The sequence below is a fragment of the Lissotriton helveticus genome, chromosome 4_1 (genome assembly GCF_964261635.1).
Source record: "Lissotriton helveticus chromosome 4_1, aLisHel1.1, whole genome shotgun sequence".
Taxonomy (NCBI): Eukaryota; Metazoa; Chordata; class Amphibia; order Caudata; family Salamandridae; genus Lissotriton; species Lissotriton helveticus.
This window is the reverse complement of record NC_136063.1, coordinates 1,331,377,671-1,331,399,598: the sequence shown is the minus strand read 5'-3', so window position 1 is coordinate 1,331,399,598 and position 21,928 is coordinate 1,331,377,671.

The window sequence follows — 21,928 nt, the reverse complement described above, 5'->3', positions numbered from 1 at the left end:
GTTGCCTACTTGCAACTATTCTATGACCCTGCTCTGACCCTCACAGCAGGCTCAGAGAAAGCAATTACAGATAAGGAAGCAGGTTGCAGCCAGGAAGTTCAAATTCAGTAACACATTAATCAGCCCCTAATTCATTTATGTCAGTTGAGGCAGGGCAGGTGTGCTTTTCCACCCATAATCTACAGTGATGAACTAGAGGGTGGCATGGGTGAGCCAGAGGGTGGCATGGGTGAGTCAAAGGGTGGCAGTGGTGAAACAGAGGGTGGCAGTGGTGAAACAGAGGGTGCTGTGATGAACCAGATGTAGAAACAACATGTTCGCGACCGTTGCTACCCGAAAAGTAAGTTCGCGTTTGCGAACTGGTACAAAATCCTCGCGAACTGGCAGAAATCCTTGCGAACACAAAAAAAAAAAATCCGCAAATTCGCGAGAGTTCGCGGATTTTGCGGATTGCGAATCCGTAAATACGCAATTTCGCGGATTGCCAATTCGCAAAATCCGGCCATGCTTACATATATGACAATGATCTCATAGCCCAGCTTTTTCTAGCATTACCACGCTCACATCAAAGATTAGCAAGTCTCTACATGGTACATCTCATCACACTCAATGACACTCATTTTAAACGAACCAAGACTCGAAGATTTTCTGTCTGACTGCGCTGATAACATGTTCCTCCACAATAGTTCAGTTTTTCTCAACACATTTATAGATTTCAGACAGAAATACCAGAAAGTGACTGGATATAGATCTCCCCATAATACGTGTGGATCAACTAATAGACTTCCTCAAACACGCCAGTTCCCCATGAGAGAGGTCCACCCCAGAACTGACACAAATGGAGCGCTACAACGCGTTTTCATTTATGTACCCTTGACAAAACTTGAGTTACTAAGGATGAAAGAGATGGTTCCCTCCCACTCAAAGGATCCTGCAGGATTCTTTAAGGAATTAGGAGATGTATTAATGATGGGAACATATACTCTTTCTGATATCACAGCAATTCTGAAATTATTGTTGCCATCAGGTATATATGACAAACTAAGAGAAAAAGATTGGGAAGTAGCAGGTGAACACATTAGATGGACTGAACTTCAGAATGACGAAAATACTAGAGTAGCAGGTCAAGGTATAGGAGACGGACTAAAAGCACTTCCTGGCACTATTTTAAAGGTGCTACCACAGTTACTAACAGTGAAAAAGGAGGACTGGGATGCCATTTCCTCCTGCAAACAGAAACATGGTGAAGACATAGGAGATTATTACACCAGACTTGAAAAATGTTTTGCGGTAAATAGCGGCCTTACGCCGACAAGTGAAGCTTACCCGCATCTGTTTGTTTCCAAATTAGTAGATAACGCCTTGCCAGCCATTAAGGACAGAGTACTAAAAGTAGAAAGTACCTGGCAAGCACATACACCTCCACAGGTGTTACAAATGCTACAATATCACCAGAATCGCATTAGGGATGAAGAAGAAAATGATAAGAAACGCATGAAAGACACAAAGATGAAAGCATTGGTAGCCCAAACTGCACCCCAGCGTCAACAGACACCAAGTAGCCAGACAAATATAAAAAGCACTTGTAATTATTGCAAGAAGATGGAACACTTCGTTAAAGATTGCCCAGTCTTAAAGCACAATTTGGCTACTGGTAAGACCCAGCCACGCCCATATCAGCCAAAACAGAATGGTTCCCTAGACAGTTCAACACCTTCAGTTCCACTGACAACACAAATGGCCCAAATGAATATTATAGACAGCGCCTACACTGAATATTACCCAGATTTCTCATGATGTTGCCCAGAGAGAGAAGATGACAAACTGCCCCTAATCCCCATTCCAGTAGATCAGAAAGGTCCATTTATGGAGGTCCGACTTCTTGGGGAGGATAGGAAATTTCTACTAGACACTGGGGCCAGTAAAACAACAATAAGCCATCAAGAGGTCCCAGAGGCTCCTCTCTTGGGTTCAAAAAGTATTTCTCTGGGTTTCTCGGGACAACCTGTGACAAACGCCACGTCAAAACCACTGCCCTTGCAGGTTGGTCCCCTCACGACAACTACAGATCTTATATTGACAAAATCATGTCCAGAAAACTTGCTTGGTATAAAAACATTGAAAGAATTAGGAGCTGTCATTGTTTGCTCACCTACAGATGTCAGACTATTTCTGCGAGATTTCAAGGGCCACTACACAAGTAGAGAATTAGATGAGCGTTTGAAATATTTGCCACACACCCTGTGGGCCACTGATTCCACCACAGTAGGATGTATGGAAATAACACCTCACAAGGTTACACTGAAAGAGGGAGCCCAACTACCACGCATAAGGCAATATAAAATTCCACCTCAGGCTGAACAAGCATTAATGTTGATTATTCAGGACCTAATACAGTCAGGTGTGATTAAGGAAACAACTTCTAACATTTGCAATTCCCCTGTTTTACCAGTCCATAAAAAAGTGGAACCAGGAACACCACCTGTCTACAGACTAGTGGTGGATTTGAGAGAGCTAAATAAATGTGTCATTCCACAACACCCTGTGGTCCCAGACATCTCCACCCTACTCACAGCCATAGATGCGGAAGCAACGCATTTTTCAGTCATTGACTTGAAAAACGCATTCTTTAGCATACCTATTCACCCAGACAGTCAATACCTTTTTGGCTTCTCCTTACAAGGACAAAGTTTCCAATTCACAAGAGCTCCTCAAGGTTTCACAGAGAGTCCAAGCGTATATAGCCAAGCATTAAAAAGACAACTAGATACTGTTCAAATGCCCACGGATGCAGCCATACTACAAAATGTTGATGATATCCTCATTACGGCCAGATCTGACGCAGCATGTGCTGAAGCATCACTACTAGTACTAGAATTCCTAGCTGCAAATGGCCATAAAGTTTCCCCTGGTAAGCTCCAATTTTGTTTACAGCAAGTGGCATACTTAGGGCACTTGCTGTCAAAGGAGGGTAGGCAGCTTACACAGGAACGCATCCAGCTCATACTACAAATACCACAACCAACAACACAGAAACAAGTTCGAGCCTTTGTTGGTCTCACCTCATATTGTAGACAGTGGATCCCACAATTTGCACTCATTTCTAAACCATTAGTGCAGCTGACAACACTCGAAGCTGGCGCTACTCCACAATTACCCTGGACAGATGAACACATGCAAGCCTTTCAGTCTCTTAAAAAAGCTATGTGTCAAGCCCCAGTGCTGGCAACACCTAATTACACCAAAGATTTTACATTATTTGTAACAGAAAACTCAGGTACAGCACTATCAGTTCTGACCCAACTTCAAGCAGAAAAACATAAACCATGTGGTTATTTTTCAAGCACATTAGATCCAGTAGCACAAGCATTGCCTGCATGTCTAAAACCAGTAGCAGCTACTGCACAAGCTATTAGACAAAGCGATTCTATTGTATTGGGACATCATCTGATAATTCAGGTCCCACACGCTGTAGAACTTCTGTTAAACAGAACACAAACACAGCATCTGACAATAGCCAGACTCACCGGATATGAGATGACACTTTTTCAGCCACACATTGAGATTAGACGCTGCAACATTTTAAACCCAGCAACACTGTTGCCACTGACCTCTCCTACTGAAGAAATTCACGATTGTATTGACATAATTGATTTAGTGACCAAACCAAGACCAGATTTACAAGATACTCCCCTTGCTAAGGCAGAAATGACACTTTTTGTTGATGGTTCATGTATGAGACTCCCCACAGGAGAATTAGCAGCAGCCTATGCCGTCACAAATGGTACAGACACTTTAGAAGCACACAAGATAGAGATACTGTCGGCACAGGCAGCAGAACCCATAGCCCTAACACGAGCATGTCACTTAGCAAAAGGAAAGTCAGTTAACATCTACACAGATTCACAATATGCCTTTGGAGTTGTACACAACTTCGGTACATTGTGGAGAGAGAGAGGATTTCTCACATCACATGGGTCGAGAATACAGCATGCTACACTCATCACTGCCCTCTTAGAGGCCAGTCAGTTACCAGAGAAAATCGCAGTGCTAAAATGTAAAGCGCACACAAAAGGAACAGATGAAATATCAAAAGGAAATGATTCTGCAGACAGTGCAGCCAAGTTAGCAGCAAACACAGAATTAAGTATACCACACCGCCAATATACAATACGAGACCCCTTTTCTGACATCCAGGATGTCCAAAGTCACGCCACACCACAGGAACTGCTAGAATGAAAGGAAAAAGGAGGGGTCCTTACAGATCAAGGCTGGATGACACCTGAAAGAGCAGTATGGTTTCTACCGGATGCCATGGTACAGGTTATGGTAAACACCATACATGGACCAGCGCATCTGGGAGAAAAAGCAATGTTAGACAGCATACAGAATATATGGCACAACAAACATTTGAGAACTGCAGCCAAACAAAAAGTTAAAACGTGCATGATTTGTAATCAGTTCAACCCAGGAAAAGGCACAAAGGTGGAACAGGGAGGATTCCAACCCCCTGACCATCCATTTGAAGTTCTCCAGATGGACTATATCCAGGTGGAGAGATGTAGAGGTCACAAGTATGTACTAGTTGTAGTGTGTGCTCTAACCAGATGGACAGAAGCCTATCCCGTCCCAGATTACACTGCAACGACAACTGCTAAACAATTAGTTAGAGAGTTTTTCCCGAGGTATGGGTTGCCCCGTGTCATCTACTCAGATAACGGCCAACCTTTTTCCTCTGAACTCATGAAGCAAGTGTCTCTTCTGTTAGGGTACACTTGGAAATTTCACTGTGTAAGACATCCTCAGGCAGCAGGTCTAGTAGAAAGACACAACCAAACTTTGAAGACAAAATTGGCCAAGATATGCACTGACAAAGGCGTGGACTGGATGGTAGCCTTACCGGTTGCCCTCTTCTACATGCGTATGGTAGCCCATTCCAGAACTGGCTTATCTCCATATGAAGTGGTCTTTGGCAGACCACCAAATATGTGGGGTACGCCAAGGCCTAAAAGAATAGCTGATGTTGACAGTACTATGCTGACTGACTACCTGGCTTCCTTGATGTCTGCACTCCAATCTTGTTGTTCTCAGGTTGCTGCCACCTTCCCTGACAAAACCTACCCGGAAGAACACGCCATCCGACCCGGGGACTGGGTCCTCGTGAGGAACTTCGACCGGACCAGCCCCCTCCAGTCCAGGTGGAAGAAGCCAAGACTCGTACTACTAACAACATGGACAGCAGTGAAGGTCGAGGGCAGGAAGGGCTGGCTCCACGCAAGCCACTGCCGGAAACATTTTGGACAAAAAGACACTGTTGCTGATGGCCCTGCCAATCCCACTGACATTGTAACTGAACAATCTTTATTGCCTTTGGAACTAACCCCACAACAGAACTACAAATCAAAGTTAAGGTCTGCCATTCGGACTCTGGCTAATTAAATCCATTGGGCGTCGGTCCAGTGGTGAAGCGGTTGGAGCATGAGAATGGATTTTAACACCTTGACTATGTGGGAGAAAAAAAAAATGAACTCTAGAAAAAGACATTATGGTCCTACTATATGTTTGACAGTATTATTTTTCCTCATGGCAGTTATGACGTGTCTTGGTTGGATTCTCCACACTGTTTTTCCTCCAACACAACACACCTCTCATACACCCAACAGCACTCAGGAACACACCTATCACGACCTACCCCCTCATGAACAAGCCCATAGACTAGCCTTGCGAAACAATACCTTCATACAGATGCTACACCACACTCAGCAGGCCAGTAATAGCACCAATTGTTGGATATGTGGCCGCATCCCACCTCATCAGAAAAAGGGAGGGATGCCTCTTTTTCCTTTCCCATTCTCTTATAATGGAACTTGTGAAGCCTGGTTAGCCCTAATAACAGCTGACGATACTACCCCCACCTCCTGTCCTGACGGAAATAATTCATGCAAGAATGGGTGGCCTTGGGGGGATTTAAACAAGGTACTCAATACTGCCTGTTACCCTAATAAGGAGGGAAATCCTCAGGCGACAGGTACAGTCCTAGAAAGTGAAGAATACAAGCAAGGAAACATGACCATGTCCTACAAGATGTTAAATACCAAACCTAAAAAGAATGCTGGTCCCCCTTCCATCTTGGTCTCACCAGTAAAAGGACACCTGTGCATCCAGAAAAATGGCTCTGTTCCATTAGGACACAATGACTGTCATACCACTATAAGTTTTGAAGACAGAGGAAAGTCCTCATTTCTAGCATCTCGCCATACTTATTTCATCTGTGGCCAAACGGCCTATGTGCAGCTGCCCTTGAACTGGGGGGGAACTTGCTATATAGCATTCCTGTTACCCACTGTCTTTGTGGCCCCATCCACTTACCACCGAGACCTCCTGGTGCCCCATGTCAGATCGTCCTGGGGATGGCAACTGCTGTCAGCAGCAGGTATAATATTCTTGATAATAACTGGATGCTGCCTTTGCATCCAATGTGGTCCTGCCCTGTGCGGTCTATGCGCTGCAAACTGCATTCCTAAACCACTTGTCCAGCAGAGACAAAGGGAAAGAATTATGCTACAAGAATGTATAGATGATCTCATGCAAATTGAGATATAATGTAGGTACACTCTGGGGCAAGGAGGGAATGTGGAAATAAAATTGACAATTGTGCCCCATCATTTCCCTGTTTCTGCCTGGTAGCCATTTTTCTCGGACAAACACCCATTTTGTGCGTGACATGTTCTCAGCAACTTGTCTGAAAACTGTCCTTCACATCCCCATTGAATCTTGCACAACCCCCTGCTCCTTGTGGTCGAGCCAATTCCAAGAAGCCTGCCTGTGTGCCTTCCCCCAGTTGTGCCAGAGACTCAGCCACATCCTGTCCATTGTTGGTAACTCAGCCTGTCACACCAACTGCCCTGTGACCACCCCCAACTAATAGAGGAAGCACAAGGTTGTACACTGTGAACACACACATTTCTGTGGTTCTGCCAATTCTGGGAACCAGCAGCAGATAGTTCCTGTTCTTAACTGTAAGACACCCTGCACCTGGCATCTTAGTTCATTGACCACCCTTTCCTGTGCTTCAGCCAATTCCCAGAACCAGCAGATAGTTCCTGTTTTAAGAATTAGTTACTGCAAGCCAGAGAGCAGATGGTCTCTGTTTTACACAAGATAGTTCCTCTTTTTGACTCTTGTGGTTCAGCCAATTCCCAGAACCAGCAAGATAGCTCTCTGTTTTACACAAGATAGTTCCTCTTTTTGACTCTTGTGGTTCAGCCAATTCCCAGAACCAGTAAGATAGCTCTCTGTTTTACACAAGATAGTTCCTCTTTTTGACATGAAGCACGAGCACAAACCCCAAATGAGGAAGCCTCCCCCTTCCAACTGTCAGACTATTTCACATCGCGAGTCCCCTCACGAAGCCTAAGACACGCCCCCATTTCTTCACAATCTGCTCCTCTTGCTGATCTTTGTTCCTCTATCTGCCATGACCTGTTTGTTCCTCTATTTTGCCTCATGACCAAGACTGTATAAATATCCTGCTGTTGAAAATAAAGACACCCCACTTCAAGAGAGGGACTTGAGAGATTGCTCCTGTGCCCGCTTGGTGCTGGAAGCGCTCCCCTTCACTCGAGTTATTGGTCTCCTCCTCCTTCATTTGAGCACCACGGACTCCTCGCTTTGCATTGACAAGAAATAATGATTTATTAAGCATAGAAATTCAGAAATGAGGTAATAAGTAAATTTAATTTACCACACCACCGTGGGGTAGCCAAGGAGTACACGTCCACCACTGGCTATAATGTTTGGCAGGTAGAAGTTAACCAGCTACAGGAAGCTCCCAAACTGCTGGTCATTCATGGGCATGCCCTACCCTTCCCTGTAATGGTCTAACCCAAACACAACTAACACCCAAATAAAATAGGATCCCCCCCAAAACCCACAACTAGCCCTATTAAAATATTACCCCAAAAGATGAACATCTGACTGAACACTGGACAATAGACAACAAGAAGGCACAAAAAAGGATTTTAGCGACACAGCAGGGACACATCAAAACAGCTCCAGACACATCAAAACACTATCAAGCAGAGCCAAGGCACAACCTGTCAGAAGTGCAGACAGTTAAACTGCCATTTAAAGTGAAAATTAAAGTAACTCAATAGTTCCTGGATTGCAGCAACCATGATCCATGACATCACTACCAGCGCGGATGAGTCACATTTTCACCAGATACATTATCACTACCAGACAATACGTGGATTCCACACAAGGCCTCACAAGGTCATTCAGATGCGATGGCTGGGATGCCTCATTTCCGGTGCAGCAGTGGCTGTAATATTCATGCTTTATGCTCATGTGTCTTTTTTTGGACACAATAGGGCAAATGTGTATGTTTTTGGTGTATTGGGACATGTAATGCATGTAATCATTTACAAGGATTGCTGTTTTGGGTGTGAATAGTGAAGTTGAGTTTCCTGCTTCCATTGCATATGCTTTAAAAAAAAATTATAAGCTGCACAAATCTGGCCCATTTCAATCATAGCCACCAATTATGCTGCCTGAACATCACCCACTCCCTACATCCCGCCACCAACTCCTATTGCCATACTGGCCAGCCGCTGCGCGTGGGCTATGTGCCGGAACTTAGGTTTTGCTTACATTATAAAGCAGTGCTCTAGCCCACACCAGTTGGTACCAGACCTAGCTCTTGCTGTGTAGAGTGTTCCTGCTGTTGAGCTGTAAGATAAGCCCCATATATCTCTAGGTCTGGAGGCTGGGGGCGTTGTGTCTGCATAGTGCTCACGCCTCATAGAGCAGGACGCTAAACTTTGGAGCCAGCACTGTATCGTAGGGGCTCTCCTACCTCCCCAGTGTATCGCCACTTCTCTCTTCGCCAACAGCAGGGCAATGGCTGCGAGCCGCCTGACCTTAAGGGGAAATTGTACCACATATCCCAATAGAGCAAACTCGGGCAGGGGATTCACCTGTACCTGTATAATCTTGCTGAGTGTGCGGTGAACTCCCACCTAGAATGCGTGAATTTGTGGGCAGGTCCAGGCCAGGTGAGCAAAGGGGGGATTGGCACCTTTGACATTGATGTGACCTATTGGGGTCAATCCTGTGTGCCCTGAGTGGGGTAACATACATGCGGCGTAAAAACTTAAAATGAATCAATCTGTGCCTGCTGTTAATGGACACTTGTTTTGTCTCCAAACAGCATGCAGCCCACTGCTCATCAGATATCGGATTGCCAAAGTCTGCCTGCCAGGCACCCCGCACTCTGGTATCGTCCAGTGCGACCAAATCTGCACATCCCCTATAAAGTTGCGAAATCAAATGCGCCCCTCTGGTACTGTCAATAACCATTCTCAGTGGAGAGAAAGACAGGGGTTCCAAAGGGAAGTCAGGGAGCCGGGCTGGAAGCGCAGCCCTGAGCCTGGCAAGCACAAATCTGTCCATAACCAATGCTTCAGGAAAAAGGGATGCATACTCCAGGTCAAATATGTGGCCCACAGGAAAAAAAAATCCCATTTTGGCGATTCCAAACTTCGTGCAGGTATTTTGTACAAGCTTTTCTCTGGTAATGGGTAGCAATTTGGGATTTGTAAGAGGTATGGCTGATGAGTAAACCATTTGCGTGTTTGTGAGATGCCCCAATGCGGCCCACGCCCTGCTGATAGAGGAGACCGGTTGGATATCTGTCCGATCTCGTGGGACTCCAATAGGTAGGACTGCGGCTAAAGCGTCCGGTAGAACAAAGTCCGACTCAGGCCTCAGAAAGGAGTATTCTGGCGTCCGGGTGATACCATGCCTGCGCAAAGCTGCACTGTGCCGCCAGGTAATATAGCTGCATATCTGGGAAGCCATAGTCCCCCTTGGTGTATAAGAGTGTCATGACCTGCCACCTTACTCTCGGCGTTCTGTTTCCCCAGACCAATCTAATCAATTGGGTGCGAAGCGTACTAAAAAACTTCCTAGACAGGGAATTGGGATATTATGGAATAAATATAGAATTTTTGGAAGGGCTATCATTTTGATGAGCGCCACGCGTCCAGCCATTGACAGAGGCAGTTTCAGCCAATGATCTATTTGTGACTCACGCCTGGAGATTGCTACCCTGTAATTGAGGTGAATAATTTGGTCCGGATCGCTGTGAATATGCACCCCCAAATATTTCACCGAGTCGGAACATCATTCCAACGGAAATTCCAGTGCCCACGGGGTGGTACTCTACGTAAGTGGGAAGATTACCTATTTATGCCAGTTCATCCCTAGGCCGGAGTAAGTGCCAAAGCATATGATTTCTCATAGAAGTTAGTCTTGGGATCATGGACATAAAGGACCGTATCGTATGCATACAGCGAGACCAATAACTGGCCCATACGGAACACCAGGCCCCTGTTTTTCCTGAAAATGCTTCACTAGTGGGTCCATAGCCAGAATAAACAACAGGGGGGACAGAGGGCATCCCTCCCTCGTACCCCGAGATAGCGATAAAGGCAAAGACAGAGTACCATTAAGCCAGAGCCTGGCAGTGGGTGAAGTGTGTAATAGGGCTGTGGTGGCTATAAAGCCCTGCGGCATGCCCATTTGCTGCACTTTAGAAAGGAAAAAGGGCCATTCCAGTGAATCAAAGGCCTTTTCAGTGTCCAACAGGACAGCAGCTGCCGGGGTGTCAGGGCCTATTCTATGCAGGGTGTTGAATAAAGTGCGGAGGTTTAACGCTGTAGATCGATAGGGTATAAAACCCGACTGAGCCGGGTAGACTATGGATTCCATAAGTAATGACAGGCGGCATGATATTGCCTTAGCAAGTATTTTGTAGTCAAAGTTAAGGTGGGATAGAGGACGATAGGAACCACACAATAAGGGGTCTTTCCCAGGTTTGGGGAGTAAAATAATAACTGCCTCGCGGAGTGTGGGTGGGAGGACCTGCTTTTTCAACGCTTCGGCATACATATCTAGCAGACGAGGAATCAATATTTCCTTGTAAGCTTTGTAAAATTCCCCAGTATACACATCCAGGCCAGGGGCAGAGGAGGAGTTCAGAGACGTAATTGCTTCGTCTATGCTTTCCGCTGTGATTGATATCGCTAGGAAGTCCTGCATACATTTTTCAAGGAACACAAGTTTAATTTCTGATAAATAGACTTCTTGTGCTGTGTGGTCTGAACCCAGTCTTGTGCAGAATAGTGTTTTAAAATAAGAGAGAAATCCCTGCTGTATTTCCAAAGGGTCGGTAATGTGTTGCCCTGCCTGTGAGCGTAACTCAGTGATGTAAGCCTTAGTGTAGGGGGGTCTAACCATTTGTGCCAGAACCCTACCAGGGCGGTCTCCCTCCCAGTACACCCTTGCATTATGGTATTTCCCCATGTACAGAATTTCACGCTCAGCAGTCTCACTGTATTCTAGGAGCAAGGTGGGCCTCATTACCACGCGCTCCTAGTCAAAAGCTGCCATTTGTGCAGAATCCAAGGCTCCAATCTCCCTCTCAACCCGAGTCAGACTGCTGCGAATGTCACGGAGTACCACGGAACATTTAGCCATGCACACTCCTCTAATATAAGATTTGAAGCCCTCCCACAGCACTGCCTCTGTGTCTACCGAACCTGTGTTGAGTGTCAAATATTCCTCTATTGCATCCTGGATCTCTTGCCTAAACACCTCATCCTCTAATGCTCGATGGGGGAACCTCCATTGCCTCTCAAAACCCTCGGAGAATGGATCCGCAGGGTCAACAATACAGGGGAGTGGTCAGAATAAGTTCTGGGCAGCATAAGGAGTCCATGAAACCACTTGGAAATGTCAGGAGTAATCAACCAGTAATCAAGTCTAGCCCAGGTATTGTGTGGACTCATGTAGTGGGTGTAAGTGGTGTGTCCCGGGTCCCGTGAGCGGCCCACGTCTAGGAGTGAAAAATGCTGTCTGGGGCAGTCGAAGTACTGTCAGTGGGAGGGTGCAGGGCGATATTGAAATCACCCCCCCAGTAGGAGTGGGATGGGTCCTAATAGTAGTAGTAGCAGTTTGGATAATAATGCATAATAAAAATCAGGGGAGTCAGTGTTTGGGCCATATACACAAACAAGCGCTATCTTTTGGTTAAGCAGTGTACCCACCACTATCACATTGTAGTGTAGTTCCTATCATCCCAATAGGCTCTGCGCATTGGAATAATACCTACAGCAGTAAAGGCCTAGACCAGACGTTAACTAGGTCTACTACTGTCGATACTAGACTTAAAGTTTTGGGTTTGCCAGCTTAGCTCAGAGTTCACTAGAAACTTTCTTGAATGTTCAAGGAGGACTTAACTTCCCTGATTAGACAAGAAGGGATTTAGTTTCTGACAACCATAGAACATGACAACTTTGCTCTCCCCTAATCAAGAGTATATCTCGAGAGTCGTGTGAACAAAAGGCAATTTATTTTACTCAGTCAGTACGTGCATTCTTAGTCTCATCAGATTGTAGAGAAAAGGAAGAGACGGGCGTGTTCAATAAAAAGGTGTTATTTATTGATCAGTCTCTTTTCTCATACAAGAGAAATGGATCGATATTATTGCAATACTTATAGTTAAGTAAAGTGCATACATTAAAAGCAATAGTATAAAATAATACTGTAAAAACATTGATATGGTTTCTAAGCCATAAGATGTTTTAAAATGAATAAAATATATTATATACACATATACATTTGACTAAACGTACTCAACTGGTGTTTCTAAATACGCCTACCCCGTGTACCTGACCTAAGCCTAATACGTGGGCGGGAATAGAAAGTTACAGTTTAAGTTAAGTTTGTTTTTGCCAAGTGAATAACTAAAGAATTCTCTGTGAGGGGTTATTCAGTTCTGTACCTGGAATCTAGGTTGAATGAGGGATGGTATCTCTCATCTCTGGTCTCGATATTCCAGGCTGCCTGCGAGGGCTACCCAGAAACGCCGGTGCTGGATTTCTCGGCAGGAGAAAGCAGCTTCTCTCAGCGCGTCAGGAAGGCGGGGCTGCGCCAGCGGGGTCTGCTCTGCTCTTCGCTTCGGCAAGTATGGCTGCTCCGTCTCGTCACCACGCGTGTGTTTGCATAGGGCTATATCGGTAATATTTATACCTTTAAGGTGCCGAGATTGACGTAAGGATGGACATAGATACGTCAATAAGGATGTCATACGACTTGCTCGTTAGCACATTCTTTTACTGAAGTTCTCGGTGAAATCAAAACAATGGCCGCAGGGTTTTGCCCAGGTTGTCATAGGTTTGATTTGTTATGAGAACTCCGTATGCCTTATCAGGGGCTGGAGGAATATCGCTTGTCTAATTAGATCGCAAGCGTTATGACCTAATCAGATAACACGTTCCTGTGCCGTAGTGTGACTGCGTCAGATAACGGTATCTGCATCATGGGGGTTTTCTGCCTCATGGGCTGACTGCTAGTTAACTTGTTGGTTTGTTTAACCAGAATAGGGTCAGGAATAGGGGGATCGATTCAGAACCTATAGGAATACATCACACCCACTCCACGCTAACTATGGTCATATTTACTAATCTATGCATAGTATAACATAGTACAACATACTATAGAGTATAGTGTATACCTTACCACCCCAAAATACATAAATGCATTTTGAAATTTTCAAATATACGGAAAAATTGCAGTCATATGTATTGTATGCACTCAAGCTGTAGAATAATGCCAAAGTAATCACGCATTTGTATACATTATTGCTATTTGGTATATGAGAATTTACACATGAAATGGCTCTTAATACAGAAAAAAAGTTCGAGACCATTCCATCACAGAATAAAATATATGTGTGAACATACCAGCGGGCAGCTAATGTCTATAAGCTATCTAAAATTTAGAAACCTTAGTTCTCTAAGAATAGTTCTTACTTTAAGCAGAAGATAGTGTCCCGAAAAATATGCAAAAAGATTTTGGGGCTGCTGAAAAATTGCTGTCCGTGAACTGGAGGGAAAATTGTTCATGTGACTTTATTTTTAAAGTTGAAGGCCGAATTCAGGGAACGCCGTGTGCGAGCTTGCTCAAAAGTCTCTATTTCTGCTCTGGTGAGAACATCATATCATTTAGCCTTTCGAAAAAGCTGTCAACAGCTTCCTGGGAAAGTTCCACTAACTCGGAAATAGGTGTAATCATGCATTCGTGCGCATGATTGTCTCCATTGACATTCTGATTTGTATTGCTGACAGAAGGTCGTACCTGATCGATGCTGCTTTCATCTTGAACTTCACTACCCATCAATCGTAGTGGTGAAGCTTCCACGAATGCCGTCATCAGGATTGGTAGCCTTTGAGGGCAGCACAAAGCATGAACCTTGATCGGGCTCAACAATGTTTCTGCATCCATTGGCGCATCCGATTGTAGCGTCAGACAGGTGTCTAACACGCATTCTTCTCCGCATAGCAGACATCTTAATACAGGTAAAACACATCTTTGCCACATTGGTCGAAATGATAGAAACCAAGTCATGTTCAGGTCTCTAAGCCGGGAGAGTCCCAGGATTTTTGATATCCGGTCCCGGTATCCAATGGCTAGGATTGTTTCTTCCCTTGTCGCAAGAGTTTTGTCTGTGACATGGGTTGCCATAACGAAAAATAAGGACTAAGGATAGGATTCCTGCAATTAGTCCCAAGATCAGGGGAAGTCCGCCAAAAATCGAATGGACGAAATCTGGAAAAATACCCAGTATGGCTTTGAATGGTGTTAATGCCATCGAAAATACTGTCTTAAATACCTTTGAGACCCCATTGGTATCAGAAATATTTAAGATTTCATTCAGGATTTCTGCGAAATGTATGGGGGAATTAGTCGATAACAATGAATGTATCTCTGCAGTCGTCCTTGCGACTTGTAGATCATACGTTTCTTTTGATGACGTGAGCCTTGTAGGCATCTGAAGAAGCACTGTTTTCATTCTGCTTAAAGTATCTATTCGAATAGAAGTAATTTTCAAATTGGGCCATGCCCTTGCCTCCCTGTCTGGAAAGGAGCTGGGGAACAACGAGCGTCCACAGCACTTGACCTTCGCAGTCGTAGTTACTAAATAAGGAGTCCCGGGCATAAGACTAAAACATCTGCGGTCTACAATTAGAATGTAACTCCCATTATAGAGTCTTTGAAAGAATGGTTCTATTTCTGTTGCAGGTGCGCCTTGCTGGTGACATGAAAGGTTGTATGAATTTCCTTCACAGGCTCCATGCAAACTAATTCCGTTACACAGAAGTGTGCCACTTAGTGACATCGCACAATTGTTGCCTCTAAGAAACACTTTCTGTCCTTTATTACTGACACATGCATGTGAATAGGGCAGGTTCCATGTTGTTTTAAGGTACCCCTTTCCCAATTTCTCGTACATGCCAGCCTGTATATGTTTTTGGCAGTATTGAAACCTGAAGGTTGAGATTGGAATATTTATTATCCCATGTATTATCCATTCACTGACAGGTCGTTCTGACATTGTCACTGGTAATCTTTCGAGTTTCTCAATGCTCAGGATTGTATAATCAGCACCCTTTTGTGCCATACTAATTTGTCTATCAGTAAGGTTAAAGATTTGGAATTGTGACGTTGTGTTGATTAAACGCCAAGGCATATAGCCTGAACGCTGATTTTGTAACGTCCAGCCAAGCTGTACAATAGAGCGCAATTGTGACTGACCGTGTTGTAATAACAGTAAGTCTTGCGACAATATGTCGATTGCTGAAGACACAATGCTGTCCAAAGAAAAAATTCTGGAGGACAGAGTCATTAACCCATTGTCCACTACAGAAAGTGATTTTTCCAAATTAATACGGTCAATTTCCCGTATTCTCTCTGCTGTTTCAATTTGAGTAACCTTCCAGGCCTCATTGTATGCTGCATATACAGAGGCTGCTATGAAACGTTTTTGACGCTGTTTGCGTGGTCCCATTATGAAATCACGCAAGTCAGCACCATCAGTAAGTAAATTTAGGTGTTGTTTAATTTCTGCCAGTGTGGAAGTTTGTAGCCATTGAAGGCATAATTTGCCCACACTGTAGGTGGTTATTATCCCTGGGTGATGTCTTTGGGGATATCTAGGGTCTGGCCTGGTCATTTTGAACCCCTGTGTTTTATTCAGGAATCTGTCTTGACAGTTATTAGTATCTGTGGGCCAGATCAACCATTGTTTCCAATCAGGATGTGTTCTGTTTTGGTTTAATACATAATTTACGTCTATCTCTTCATCTGTAGAGCTATTGCTGAACATTGTTGGCTTTGGAATAGACGGTTTATTTAAGTCTTTGATTTTGGCTAGGCCAAGACAGGTAGTTTGTTGAACAGTGTCATTTAAAAATATCATTTGTTCTGGGATCATGCAGGCTCTAAACAAAGATTCTATACCCTGCACTTGCCATTCTTTTGTACCCCAAACACTTTTCAATTCAAAATTTTTGTCCCAATAATCAAAACCAAAAGTATTCATTTGTTCAAAGAATGAGTCTGAATATATAAATTTTGTGTTGGTTATCATGGTCTTTGTCCCTGTCTTGTTTGACAATTTAAAATAGAATGCTTCAGCATTACTTGTGTTAAAACCTGAAAAGTATGAATATTTGTCATAGAAGGTCCTTGAGCTTCCTTTTGGAGGGGTTGCACAATGTTCCCATTGATTATAATTTAAAACATTTCTAGGTTGTGCAGATCTATGTAAAAAATGGTTACCATAGTGGTTATAACAGTACATACTATCATAATTTGTAGAACCCTGCAAATAATCATGTTTGGTAAATTTAGCAGACATTACTAAGTCAGACATCATATTATCAATGCTTTCGAAGTCCCAATCATCAGCAAATGAGCTTGGTTTTACAAAGTCACTCAAGGAGATCTTAATTTGGAGTGGATATTTCAGGATTTCGACCGGACCATAAATTTCATAGTCAGTGTTGTCCCAGGCTACCCCACCCGGTATCGGATTGGCTGTGAAGTTGACTGAAGAAAGTTCTCTTTTCTCGATGTGTGAAGATGTGTGTGGTTTGAGGATCAAGTTGATTTTCTGACTTGCTGTGTCCATTTTAGCATATTTTCCCTCAATGAAGCGTCCCAAAGTTAGTATCATGATGAGCCAAAGTATGAGGATAAATGCACCAAAACCCACCCAAAATTCAATCCATGGGGAAATCAGATATGTTTCTTTCAGTTGTTTCAAAAGTTCTTTAGATTTATCTTTAAAGGTTTTTGATGATGGCTGTGTCTTTGATTCACTGAAGCCTTCAGAGGAATCATCGAAGTTTATGAAGTAGCCGGATGCAGTTCTGTCAATTGTTCCAATTGGTTCAGGATTTCTGTTTCTTGCATTTTCACTTGGTACTTCATTATAGATTGGTGTGTCTCTGCTAAATGTTTTTATTTGGGTTTTCAGAGGTCTGAGTTCTATTGCATTGTTGCATAGTCCTTGTTGTTCTTCTGTAGGCGTTTCGAATGTGATGAGCCTCTTCGTTAGGACCTCTGTACTGGTAGCAAACCTTGGTGTTCTGCTACTTATTGGGAGTCCACTTGGCCTACTGTTTGTTATCGGCCACATGTTGTGGTTTTACCAGGTCGATGGATACAACTCGGTTCTCCTTTTTTTCCAGCAAGTGGCGGTAGCACAACTGATCTTGTCCCGTTGACAGACAAGACAGGAACTGCTTTTCTGTAAGAAGGCCCAAATTCCTTCTTTACCGCGATCTTTTCCCTGACTAGATCCCCGACTTTTGGAATCCAGACAGGTCTTGCTGGGACAGGTGGTGGTTCTTCAGTGGTTGTTGGCTGTTGTTTCAACTTTATGTTGCTCAGGTCTTTTCTTGTTTTGTTTAAGTCCTGCAAAATAGCCAAACGGTCTTTGATATCAAAGCTTTTTTCTTCTACCACTGAAGTCTGACTATCAATGTCAGAGATCAACATCCTAGTTCCAAATAATAATTCGTACGCACTGAATCCCTTCAGAGAATTTCTTGGCAAGTTATTTAGACTACGTTGGACACTTATTAGATGTTTGACCCACCCAGCTCCCGAACCTAATATCCTTTCCGCTATAGATTGCTTTATGCCTTGGTTTTTTCTTTACACCATCCCGTACCCTCAGGAAGGAAGTGAGAAGATTCCCGCTGGGCTATGCTCATTTGGTCATGTTTCCCCTCAGGCTGTTGGGCTAGAGTGGAGACAATGGTCAAACGTAGCATGCTCTTAGCGTATATGCCATTTAGACTCGCAAATCTTTGTATAACAGTCCAGACGTCAGCCGAGTGCTGGTGATCTACATTATAAGTGGAACTAGCCTGTATATGTTTTTTTTTTTGTTTTTTTTTTTGGCGACCACGAAGGGACTAGCCTATATATGTTAATCGCAACCCTTCCTTTTTACTCCTGATTTTTCCTGGAGTAAACCGACGAGGTATTAAACTGTTTCTCTCCCCACTGCGATCTCTGTTGCAGTTTGGGCAGTTTTTTACAAACATGGTGTGACGCAGGCTCATGCCTGGCCACCAGTACCGTGATTGTAATTCTTCCAGAGAATCTTCTAGTTTGAGGTGTCTGAGACCCTCGCCCATATGTGCGTCTGCGATTAACAAGTTTCTCCTGTCCATGTTTGGAATCACCCTATCCCCCACTCCAGGGATTCGAGCAAAAGGGACGGAGTTTGCATCGATTATGTATGTATAATTGAGTGGATAGTTGATCGGTAACGCTGAGCAGTCGCCTTTTGATGACGTTTTCACTGCCAGCACTGTTTCACCGTCAATGTATTTTAATGTACGCTTTTTTCGAACTACGGGAGCCGATTTAGTGGCTGCCGCTGTGGCTGTTTCAGCCAATGAATTCCCTGCAACGTGAACGCCATCACGCTGATGACTCAGTGAGTGTGTCACGTGAGTCTTTGGTAGTTCTTTTTGTAAAAGAGCTATTTGTTCCCAGAGCAGTTTCTGCTTTATTGGTGCATCTGTGTCATCTTTGTAACCGTTTCGAATCCATGTCTGCAAATCCTTGTTATATGATTTGACGCAGTAATATGAATCTGACACTATAAGTGTCGGGAATTCGCAATCCGCATTATCTAGCGCCATTTTCAAAGCTAATATTTCAGTTTGTTGTTCTGAATTAGTTTCTACTGAGTGTGTTTTTGTTAATAGAGGTTTTAGTTTACCTCCGCGCCACACTTCTTTTGTAATCCCACATGTGGGGTTGTATGCCTGTTCGCCCCAAACGGGGGGTTGAGCATGTCCGTCTGTATAAATTACACAGGCGTAATGTCGTAAAGGCAGAATATCGATTGGCAGAGGATATGTTTTTTCATATTCTAGATTTTTTAATTCTTCTAGTTCTGGAAGATTGTAAGCCAGGCTACACTTGATAACTCATATCCTACGAACAGGACTGTCAGATGGGCAATTTTGGATTTTTTAAAGTTGAATTTGTAACCCTCTGCAGCGAACCCAAGTATTATGGTGTTCACTCTTTTCAAGTGAGTCTCCAAGTCATCATCTGTTAAGTAGATGTCATCGACATAAGATAATGCTTCATCATCATATATTTGTAGTAATTCTGTTACTCTCGCTGAGAATACTCCCGGGCTGTTCTTGTACCCCTGGGCTAACCGACAGAATTGTTTTTGAGTGCCATTTATTGAGAATGCAGTTAAATATCTGCTCTCTGGTGCTATGTTTTGACAAAAGAATCCATTAGAGATGTCTAATGTTGTTTTGTATTTTTTGCGCACTATGTTATTCATTAGTGCAGCACTATGTGAGTTTTGCACTGCAAAAGTTTTGCAACATGTGTTAAGGTGTCTGTAATCCAAAACTAGACGATATGAATTGTCTGGTTTGGAGACCGGAAACAAAGGGTTGTTCATTTGTGAGGTGCAAGTTTCAATCACCCCCTGGTATTCTAGCTGATCTAGTATTTCATTTACCTGTTTTTTAGCTTCTTGCTTAATTGGGTACTGCCTTTGTGCAGTAGGTTGTGATTTTAACTGGATTTTGTGAGGAGGAGAGTCCTCATCCCATCCCACGTGATTTTTATATAAAGCAGGAGCTAGAGCTACTGCCCACTTTCTGGCAAGTGTGTATTTTTTATGAATTGGGATATGATTTGAGAAGGCAGGCATAATTACTTCTTCGCCATGAGGGCACTCCCTGACAAACTCTGGTGGCCAGTCTTTTTCAGCTAGAAGGATATCATAGCCCTTGGAGAGATTATCCCAAAATAGTCCCCTTATTTTCCTAGTCTTATCTCCCTCTATACGCAATGTTATTTCGTATATTTTGTGAGGTTTGCTAACTCTGGTGTCCGCAGTTTCCACTTGAAGATATTCATTCGTGTCCACTGTCTCCAGATGATTCATAAGGACTTTGCGAGCTATGCTCACTTCTGCTGCGCTGTCTAGCATTGTCTGAGCCCATTCTCCGTTTTTCAGTTGTGTCCTCAGTATTCTCGGCATTGTTAACTACCTTGATACTGGCTACCTTCTTTTTTGGAAATTGTAATTTCTTTTTTAGCTGAGCAGGTTCCTTGTCTTTGGACTTGTCTCTTTGTTCTGATCGTCCTCTTCTTTCCGATTTCTGCGAGGAAGTCTGAAAAGATTGAGAGGGACGTGTATCAATGTCTTGATATCTATCAGGCTTTTTAATATTATCCCTATTTCTAAGGTTATATCTTTTCCCAGAGGGGTCACTCTGTGGTGACCTGTGTCTTTGGTTCGGAGATTTTTCTCTTCGCCTAGGAGACCTTCCTCGGGACTGGAATTTCTTTTCTTTAGGATTGGATTGTTTGTTTCCATCCCAGTTCTTTTTTGGTGATGTAGAATTATTATTAAAAAACATTTTTTCAGGACTTTCAATTAGTTGCGGTTTTACTGGTATTCCACCTAAACTATCTCTACCTAGTTCCTCATAGGATTTTTCTATGATTCTGGCAATTTCAGCTGGTTGGTCTGCTATATCTGTCTCTTTTAACCTCTGGCGGATCGCCACGTTTGCTGCTTCTCCTTTTATGTTGGCTAATAGTATAGCCGAGACCTGCTTGAAGTCTTTTAGTAATTTCATACCAAGAGTTAAAGCGGGTTCAGGACCATATTCATCTTGAATTTGTTTTAGCACATCTGGTATTACCGAAATGGATGGAACACCGTGCGTTTTTGTGTAGATGGAAGCAAAGACTGTACCCCAAGTGTCACAGTCCTCAATGTGTGGTGCGATTCCCATTGGAAGACAGATAGTCAGAATCCTGTGCTTTTCTAGCGGGGTGGTGTCTGGAAACACCTCCTCTATTTGGGTGATTTTCTGCGCTAGCCAGAATGGTATTTGTTCCCGTTTAGCCGGTACTTTACCTAGGCAGGACTGGATGTTCTGTGGTGTAATTTTATTTGTGTTCCCCTGGTGAGGGGTCAGCTGTGGGAGTTTAATCGCTGGCTGAATTGTTGAAGTCCGCATCACATATTGGACTAATTGTCTGTGTATTTTTATTAGTTGTTTTAGCTGTGTTAAAAGGTTTGGTGCAGACCTCCCATCGATGTCTGGATGTGGTGTGTATCCGGCTAGGACCGGCCACGTTGCTCCTGGTCTACCTAAAGGACCGAGCCTGGTGATGTGATTTTTGTGTTTTAGGGCGCCATCAAATAAGAGCAAATGCTCTTGAAATTTGAGTGGTACTTCCACCTCCTCGAAAGGAGTGTACGTTTCAGGAGGTTCCTCTATTTTGTAATAGTGGAAGTACTTTGTTACAGGATTTGCTGCTGGAAAATTTATCCATGAATAGTATACCTCTGTCTGCCGATATTCGTGTGCCTCAATTACGAATATGACTGTGCCACCTCTAGGTGTCAGTCCATTTTCTATAAGTTTTATGGTTATAGATTTCCTTTTGATGACCGGGATGAGTATTATATCCGGGTCTGCGTCTTGCATGGTAGCATCAGCTGCTG